The following is a 10,292-nucleotide window of genomic DNA, read 5'->3' as shown; positions in this document are numbered from 1 at the left end:
GCAAAGAGAGGTGTGTGAAGAGAGGGATGGGAGACATTGAACGGGAGAGAGAGGAGAGAGAGAGAGGGCGAGAGAGAGAGGGAGGGGAGAGAGGGAGGGGAGAGAGGGAGGGGAGAGAGGGAGGGGAGAGAGGGAAGGGAGAGAGGGAGAGGAGAGAGGGAGGGGAGAGAGGGAGGGGAGAGAGGGAGGGGAGAGAGGGAGGGGAGAGAGGGAGGGGAGAGAGGGAGAGGAGAGAGGGAGAGGAGAGAGAGGGGGAGGGAAGGGGAGGAAGAGAATGGAAGAGGAAGGGGAGGGGGAGAGATAGGGAGAAGGAGGGGGTGGTAGAGCCAGAGGGAGGGAGAGAGGGAGAGGGAGGGGGAGGGAGAGGGGGAGAGAGGGAGAGGGAGAGGGATGGGGAGGGAGAGGGAGGGGGAGGAAGGTAGATAGGTAAGGAGTGAGGGAGTGAGGGAGGTACAGGAGGGGTCTCGTGTAAATCTCTTTTTCCTAGATATGTAGATAGTAAAGTAGGAGTGCTTAACTCATTAAACTCCGATGACAAGATGTCTTGTCATTTGGTCAAATAAAACAAAAAATCATAAAACACCAAAATGTTTGATCAAACACCAGAAAAATATGACGTCAGTCCTCCTCGCTTCGCTCGCGAGCGAAGCGAGGAGGACTGACGTCATATTTTTCTGGTGTTTGATCAAACATTTTGGTGTTTTATGATTTTTTGTTTTATTTGACCAAATGACAAGACATCTTGTCATCGGAGTTTAATGGGTTAATTGTTACATCGAAATTGAGTAGAGTTGTTGGTCTTTGTAGGCGAGGTAGAGAAGGAGGAGGAGGGCCCCATGGAAATAACAAGAAGGGAATGCTCTTGTCTTCGCCTTCTTCATGAAAAAGAAGAAATTTTGTAACTTCGTAGTTCGCAAGTAAAGTTTATTTTTTACCTGTCCGGACCCCTCTCCTCCTCCTCTTCCTCCTCCTCCTCCTCCTCCTCCTCCTCCTCCTCCTCCTCCTTTCCTCCTCCTCCTCCTCCTCCTCCTTCTTCTTCTTTTCCTCCTTATTCTTCTTCTTCTTCTTTTCCTCCTCCTCCTTCTTCTTTTCCTCCTTCTTCTTCTTCTTCTTTTCCTCCTCCTTCTTCTTCTTTTCTTCCTCCTTCTTCTTCTTCTTTTCTTCCTCCTCCTTCTTCTTCTTTTCTTCCTCCTTCTTCTTCTTCTTTTCTTCCTCCTCCTTCTTCTTCTTTTCTTCCTCCTTCTTCTTCTTCTTTTCTTCCTCCTTCTTCTTCTTCTTCTTTTCCTCCTCCTTCTTCTTCTTTTCCTCCTTTTTTTTCCTCCTTCTTTTTTCCTCCTCCTTCTTCTTCTTTTTTTCCTCCTCCTTCTTCTTCTTCTTCTTTTCCTCCTTTTTCTTCTTTTCCTCCTCCTTCTTTTTCTTCTTTTTCTTCTTTTCCTCCTTCTTTTTGTCTTCCTTTTTTCCTCCTTCTTCTTTTCCTCCTCCTTCTTCTTCTTCTTTTCCTCCTCCTTCTTCTTCTTTTCCTCCTCCTCCTTCTTCTCCTCTCCCCCCTCCTCTTCTTCTTCCACTTCCTTTCTCTCCTCTTTTTTTCATTTTCTTCTCTTTTCTTTTTCTTTTTTCTTTTTCTTTTTTCGTCTGTATCTTTTGCTTTTTCCATTTTTTTCATTTCCTATTTTAGCTTTTATTCTTATTCTCCTTCGTTCTTTTGATCATTTTAATCATTATAGCTATTACTACCGTTACTGTTATAATTATCACTTTTTATAATATTAATATCGTTACTATTATTACTATAATTATTGTTAATCATGTTATTACTAATACTATTGTTATTATCATTATCATTATTATTATTATTATTATTATTGTTCTTGTTATTTTGATATTAGTGTACCTATTCTTCTTAGTCTTATTATTGTCCTCTTTCTACTCCTCCTCCTCCTTTTCCTTATTCTTCCTCTTTTTATTCTTCCCATGTCCCTTATCTTCCTCATCTTCCTAATCTTTCTCCTTCCTCCTCCTTAGTCACTCCTCCCTCACACTCCTCCTCACCCCCCCCTCCTTCCTCCTTTCTAACTCTTTCTTTCTCCCTTATCTTTCTTTTTCTTTTACCCTTTTCCTTTTTTTTTTTTTCTCTTCTTCTTTTTCTTTTGTCCTTCCTACCCCCTTCCGCCCTTCCATTCTCCTTCACACTTCCATGTGCAAGATGGAGTGGGTTGAGGTATAAATATCGGGTACCTGCAATGATATTGTGAGATGGACATCGGAAAGAATCATCTCCCTGCCCGGGGGCTGACACTTGGTTCCCGGATCAAGCATAGGAACTCTGACTAGCCGCTTCGTCCAAAATTCCTCCTCACACAAGCAGGATAACCGGAGACGGTTCTCGTTCTACATATAAGAGGGACATCAGAAAGAATCATCTCCCTGCCCGGGGGGCTGACACTTGGTTCCCTGATCGAGGATAGGAATCCTAACTAGCCGTTTTGTCTAAATTTCCTCCTCACACAAGCAGAGTAACCGGAAACGATTCTCTTTCTATATGCATTAACCAGTGAAATAGAAACAGTCCCACACCCGCTGAATACAAGCAGCAACCCAACGTTTCCTTACGGAGATCTATAAGAGATCTCGAGGATCGTTGCTAAAGACTATGGGGCTGCAGGATTCCAGTCACCGTAAATTCAAGGCAACAGGTATCATTACCACTGATATTCTATCAATTGATGTTCGGTGGAATTAATTGACTTGTGTCTCTTTCTCTTTCCAGGTCTTGTCAACCGACTGTGTTGTGTTCAAACATCAACCCGAGGAAGCTAATTATATCTATCTCAACTTGGTGAGTCTGCCCATACCGTTCAGATTGATGGTGGTATAAAGTCGAGCTTTGGATGTACCTGCGAAATCTCGTACTAAAATTAGGTGTCTTTTTGATTGATTAATCCATTTTAGTAAATTGCGTATTAACTTCCTTATTTAACTTTTGCCATGTATATATATATATATATATATATATATATATATATATACAGTATATATATATATATATATATATATATATATATTATACATACATATACAGTATATATATATAATATATTATATATTATATTACATACATATATACTATATATATATATATATATATATATATATATATATATATATATATTATATATATAATTTTGCTGGTAACCACTAAACAGTATATTCAATAGAAACATAATAGAAAGTACATTTATAAATTAGATAAATTCATCATCTTTCTGCATATATATATATAAATAATATAATAACGTAGATGTAGTATCACATGAGTAAAATGAAAATTAACCCACTTTCGGAGAAAGATAAGCTGAGATACAGAGTAAACCGTATATTTAGACCAATGTCTGTGGTCCTCTTCAGCAGGTACATACATGGAGTAGGAAAGCATGGAAATATATATAGAGTGAAATTACAATAAATGGGAACTTGGGAAGGTCTTGATGAGGTCGGCCATTTTGTTCCTTGGAGATAAATTTGGCTATTGCCAAACAAGTGATAGCATTTGGTGACCATTGACCTTTTGATGTGCTGAAATTTGGAAATTGTTTTATGAATAGAGATTCGACAATTTTACTTTTAAAACTACAGATCACAGAATAGATTGGAAGAATGCAGCCATAGTGTATCAATTCCATTGTTTTATTTTAGTGTCGTCTGCAAACTTACTAATATTACAACTAACCCCATTATCCAAGTCGTTTATGTACATTATGAACAATAAGGGACCCAAAACCAAGCCCTGGGGAACTACACTAGAAACACTCCCTTAAATTGGACTTTACATCATTTATGGTGATCCGCTGTTTTCTGTCACTGATCCAAAGCTCTAATTCATTTTAACACTCTCCCTTCTATACCATGGGCTTTGATTTTTAATAGTTTCTGGTGGGGCACCTTATCGAACGCTTTGCTAAAGTCAAGGTAAATAACATTTTAACTATCATTGTTATCTGACGCCTTATATACGCTAGTATAAAAAGGTAGATGATTAGTCACACTTGACTTACCCTTGGAGAAACCATGATGCGAGTCACGAATCAAATTATGTCTCTTGATGCTCTGAATCTATTAACTATTATCGGTTCAAACAATTTACCTATAACTGATGTCGACCCTATTGGCACGTAGTTGCATATAGATGATTTATCTCATTTTAAAAAGAGGAACAATATTTGCCTGCCACTATGCAATAGGAACAAAACCAGTGTCTACTGACTTATTACATATTTCTTTTAATAGGTCCTACAAAACGAAACGACTTAGTTCACGGCCCAGTCGTTCCGCCGAGGGCACCCGGGTGGAGCGTGTTATGTACTGTATTTCATCAAATCCTTTATGCAGGCTAGTCTTCCGACAAATGTTTGTGTCAATTGACATTTGGAATTAAACTCTTCTGCTGGGATTCGAACCCTTGCCTGAGCGGCATGCGTCTTTACAAGACAAGGACCGTACTACTACTTCATCCTGACCCTACAAAACGAAACGACTTAGTTCACGGCCCAGTTGTTCCGTTGAGGGCACCCGGGTGGAGCGTGTTATGTACTGTATTTCATCAAATCCTTTATGCAGGCTAGTCTTCCGTCAAAAGTTTGTGTCAATTGACATTTGGAATTAAACTCTTCTGCTGAGATTCTAGTGTATTTGGTGTGTGTGAGCGTGAGAGGGAGTCGAGGATGAACCGAGGCGACAACGATTTGTCCCGCGGGAGGGGACATGCATTGGGTGACGAACCGCCAGTATCGTTTGTCGCGATGGATGTGGCGGCGATGAGGAATAGGGACACGTCGTGTATTGAACGCAATGAAAGAGAAAATCAAGTTTCTTTTGAGTGTTTAACCACCTCGCTCTGCGACCTATGATAGTGTTATGTTCGTTAGTACTTTTACTAATACGTGCAAAGGTTTTTTATATCATTATCGTCGTCTTTATCATTAATATTGTTTTTTTTTTATCATCAACGTCATCATCATCGTTGTTTTAACTCCTTCACTGTGGTGTTGCCTCCTTTACTGAATGAAGTTGTTTAGCTCTAACCATATTATATTTGCTAAAGGGAATTCATGTGCTTAAGGGGCAAATTATACAGTACCAAAAATTATCTAATTTCATAAAAGTTAATCTGTTTACAGTTGCATCAATTCATTATTTTTCTTAAGCTATATATTTTTTTCGCCAAATCTCAATGACCTTTCCGCTGTAGATTTGTTCCCTTCGGCTGAATAAAATCGTCTTTTGGCAGATAGAAAGGATATACTAAATTTGTTAAACCCAATCAATGAGTTTATAGAGATCAATTCATAATATAGCTTTCTCTGTGGATGGAGGCGAGGAAGGAAAAAAAATTCCCTCGGTTGAAGAAAATCGCCTTGTGACATCTAGAAACAAACATTAGGTGTAAAACTCACAGATGACGTTGAGTACAAGTACGAAACACAACGGGATTCTTGGGTCCAACTGTGAGACAAACGATTAATTCCATCTCTTATTATCAGTCTATGGTTTCCCTTTGCACAGGAGCATCAATGCAATCAGAGAATCACTGGTGGATTAATTGTTCCTGCGAGTAATTCATCCTTAGCGGCGTTGGGAGATACTCAGGGATCTGTCAAAGGGAGGGAGTAATTAGTGGGAAAGTCCCTAGGGACAAGGGTAGAGCGAGAAAGTGATCCTGTGATTAGGATTCTTTGAGAAGGAAACGATGGGAGACCGTAATGGCGAGGGATCTGTCAGAAGGTTTCGTCTTCGCCACTCACTAGAAAACACCCACCCGCTTCCCCATCTCACCCACCAAAACCCTATCTACTAACTAATATCTAAACCAGCGTTTCTCAGCCTTTTTACCCTTGCGTAACCTTTAAAATGAATTGCATGCCTCAAGGAACCCCTGCGCAAAAAATAAATAAATAAATATATAAAAATAAAAATAAAATCCATATACCATATCTTTCTCATTTTATTTTCATCGTAATAATAGTTTAGATAGGATGATATCTATTTTACATTGTTACAATAACCAAGAGTATGTCGTGTGTGTTTAATTATATTACGTACATGAAATTAAATAAAAAATCTAAAGTGCATTAGTTTATCTCGCTTGTTCTCGTGGAACCCATAGGGACCTTTTGCGGAACCTTAGGGTTCCGGAGAACTCTGGTTGAGAAACACTGATCTAGACCCTATCATGAGTCCCCGACGACCACTCAATGCACAAGATCATCTGACAAAATTGGGAAAAAAAAATCACTTTGCCAAGAACCGGTCTCATAGTTTCGACTAAGACTCGCTATAAAATTTCACTAATTCTGATTTACGACATCGTCTCCCCTTGTCGCCTAACGATTTTGCTTTACTATTTTACATGAATATTCTAACTGACATCAGATATATTTGCTTTATACATTGTAATGATCTTAGGAGTTATTGAGTAATTTGAGAGGACAAGGAGAGAAAGAATGTGACACAAGCACATATTAGTACAGAAAGCCAATCCAGAGAACAACATTAAACTTGTTTTAAGAAAAAAAAAATCATCTCATAAAAAGTTCCCCCAGCTGGTATGTAATAATCAACAGTAACGTAACTAATTAGTCTCAGTTCTTTGAATAGTAATCTGACACAAAGTCGAGACGCAGAAATAAAGAAACCTACACGTTAATACTAACAATATAATTAAAGCCATGAGAGCACCTGCGCACGCACGTGCGTATACACACACACACACACACACACACACACACACACACACACACACACACACACACACACACACACACACACACACACACACACACGACTCGGTGGCGCGGTTGGTAGAGTCCCAGGCTGACAGTATGGCGGTACCGGCGGTACCTGGTTCTAATCCTGCCCAGGGCTGAAATTATTTCAGTATCACTGCGCTTCGAGTCGTTACTTCAACTCTCGTGGGCGGTGAGTTGGGTGTGTGTGTACATGCAAGGTCATAGCATTAACCATAGATCGGTCATACTAGCTCTAAGCTCTCTTCCAGGAGGGAAATAGCTGTTGATCACGAGTCCAACACGTGATCTAAAGACAAAGGTGAATCACACACACACACACACACACACACACACACACACACACACACACACACACACACACACACACACACACACACATACACACAGGTTCGACAATGATGTATGGGAGTGAGATGTGGACCCTAAGGACGGGAGGGAATAGGAAATTCGAAGTTCTGATAATATGTCATTTAAGCAGAACGTTATGTACCGCATACGGCAACCCTTGTGAATCAATGACTACTACTCAGGGAAGCTCACATTCAAAGGTCTTATACACAAAAAATGATAAGGGGAAAATAATAATAAAAATAATAATAAAAAATAATAAAATAATAATAATAAAATAATAATAAAATAATAATAATAATTATAATAAAATAATGATCATGATGGTGGTGATGATGATAATGATGATGATGATAATTGTACATACATACAAATACCAAAGGCTTTTTCCCCCTTACACGGGAGGTAGCCAAAAAACAATGGCATAAATGCCACTCCCACCCATTCCATCCCCTACATACTCCATTCTCCTTTACCCTCTTCCCTCCCTCCTATCTTGATACTTCCTGTAATTGATTATTAAGATTAGTATGATTATTGTAATTATTATAATTATCATATATATTACATTTATTATGATTATTATAATTATTATAACTATTATAATTTATGATTATTATAATTGTCATTATTATCGTTATTGCAATTATTACAATTATTATAATTTTTCAATGTTTATAATTATAATAACACTGTACAACAAATTTCAGGATTAAGAAGAAAACATAGTTCTCATGTGCGTTTTATTATGAAGTTCAGTGTGCTGAATTCAAATTTGATAACAAAAATTTCATGCCACGTCACAATTTTTTGTAAATCGCTGTTTTAATAATTATGCAATTAATAGAGATTTCCAAGGTTCCATAAATGTATTTTGCTCCCAAAGTCAGATTAAATGTCTTCATTGTATTTATTTAATTAATATATAATGAATCGGCATGTTTGTTAGCTTTATATGATGTATTAACCTACAATCTATTATTTACTTCTTCTTTTATAAGACGTCTCAGGCGTGTCACGCTTCAGGTTCCAACAGAAGTCAGCCAGCATAGCAGGGCTCCATTTTCCCTTGTACCTGTTTTCCATTGACGCTATATCTTGATGGAACCTCTCTCCATGTTCATCACTCACATCTGCTGCATTCTCTGGGAAGAAGGACAGATGAGAATGAAGAAAGTGTATCTTCAGTGACATATTGCATCCGAGATCTTGGTAGCATTTGATTAGCCTCTCCACTTTACGCTCTCGCTGGGACTCTTGGTGCTTTCCCAGAAGCCCTTTGCATACATCTTTGAATGCATGCCAGGCCGCTAGCTCAGGTTCATCCATTGTCGCCTCAAAGTCCTCATCATTTATAAGCTTGCGAATCTGAGGGCCTACAAATATACCCTCTTTAATCTTGGCATCACTAATTTTAGGGAAGATCCCTTTGAGATACTGGAAACATGGCTTGTTATGTTGCAGTGCTTTGGTAAATTGCTTCATTAGGCCTAGTTTTATATGCAGTGGTGGCAAAAGGATTTTCTCCTTAACTAGTGGCTCATGAATTACATTATGGCATCCAAGCGTCATAGATTCCCGAGATGGCCATTCTGAGCGTATATAATGTTCTGATCTGGCCCTACTGTCCCACTTGCAAAGAAAGCACATAAATTTGGCGTATCCAGTTTGTAGCCCATTAAGTATGGCTACTACTTTCAAGTCTGCACAAATTAACCACTCATGCTCTTTGTAACTTATGCGGTCTAGAATAAAAGCAAGGTTCTCATATGTCTCTCTTAAAATGACTGAGTAAGCAACTGGAACTGAAGGCATGGTGTTCCCAATGTGCAACAGAACTGCTTTTATGCTGTAAAGGGATCCATCTATGAATAGCCTCCACTCATTGGGTTCATAGGACAGCTCAAGGGCACTGAATAGGCCTCTGATATCATTACAATAAGTCAAGTTGTTTTCCAAAGTGAAGAAATCCTGTAGATTTGCAGAACGCTTCCTAAATACTGTAATTCGAGCTTCTTCATCCAACAGGTGCCATTGTTGCAAACGTGAGGCCAGGAGTTCACTCTGTTGCTTAGTAAGTGTTAGATCACGAACTAGATCATTGAGTTCTGGTTGGGTGATGAGGTGTGGTTTCTTATCAGATTCAAGTTGTGTCGTATACGTTGCATCTTGAGATTCTGAATCGTCTGAGTTGCTCGTGTCATCGCTTGGTAGTTCAGAGGGCGGCTGTGGTACAGGAATATCACTTGAATGTAGAACTGGGCGAATAGCAGACTGAAGATCTGGATACACGATAGATTTCTTGCCATTTCTGTTGCGACCTGCAGGAAAATAAAATAAAATCAGACTAAAAATGGATACTATTGGTTGTGATCACGTGCAAAAATAGTGGAAGTGCAACTTATTATGTATTTCGATCTTTTTTATTGATACATCTCTTGAAAATATATATAAAAACAGTAAAAAATAAACACTGAACACCCACCTTTAATATCCGTTAAGCAGAAGTAGCAATCTGTTGAGTGGTCCTTTGGCTCCCTCCAGACCATTGGTACGCCAAACATGAGGCCAGTCCCTTTGCCTTTCACTCAGGCAGAAAGGGAACTTGTACACCTGACACAACATATGTGAGGTGCCCAGCTTTTGTCCTGGTCACCCACTTTACATCCAAAGTACAGCTCATAAAGTTTCTTTACACGTTGAGTCAACTGTCTCTTATATTGCCTTAATGTAACTGATCCACATATATAACAAAACTTGTCTGGCGAATTCTTGCATTCTCTAGGCATCTTAACTCTGTATCCTGTTAAGAAAAAAAAACACATAGCTATGTGAAAAATTATATAAATGGTAAAAGCAACAAAAAATACCGTTCAGATAGACATTGCGGGCACTGCTATTTACGAAGAACTGGAGGGTCACAGAAAGAAACGGATGTTATATTCGTAATCTACGCAAAAAAATAACTCTAGAAAAGGATAGTCTCATTTCCGTATTTTTTCATTGTTATACAGTGTAATTATTATAATTATAATTGTTATAACTGTTATAATTGATAATAACAATAATGATATTATTGATAATGATAATAATAATAGTAAAAAGAGGAAAAAAAGAAGAAGATAAAGAAGATATATTTTA

At 38.5% G+C, this 10,292-nt stretch overlaps 1 long non-coding RNA gene across 1 annotated transcript in view; it reads left to right on the top strand.

Moving 5' to 3' along the window:
* The first annotated feature begins 2,765 nt into the window (after nt 1-2,765).
* LOC143033756 (uncharacterized) overlaps nt 2,766-10,292 on the top strand; it is a 354,604-nt gene continuing 347,077 nt past the window's right edge. Inside the window, exon 1 of the long non-coding RNA XR_012967188.1 lies at nt 2,766-2,836. This is a non-coding gene — a long non-coding RNA (uncharacterized LOC143033756). The remainder of the gene's footprint in view (nt 2,837-10,292) is intronic.

The sequence above is a fragment of the Oratosquilla oratoria genome, chromosome 2, assembly GCF_046742065.1.
Source record: "Oratosquilla oratoria isolate Oo_2021 chromosome 2, ASM4674206v1, whole genome shotgun sequence".
NCBI lineage: Eukaryota > Metazoa > Arthropoda > Malacostraca > Stomatopoda > Squillidae > Oratosquilla > Oratosquilla oratoria.
The sequence above is the reverse complement of the archived record's forward strand: the minus strand, read 5'-3'. Positions and strand labels throughout refer to the sequence as shown.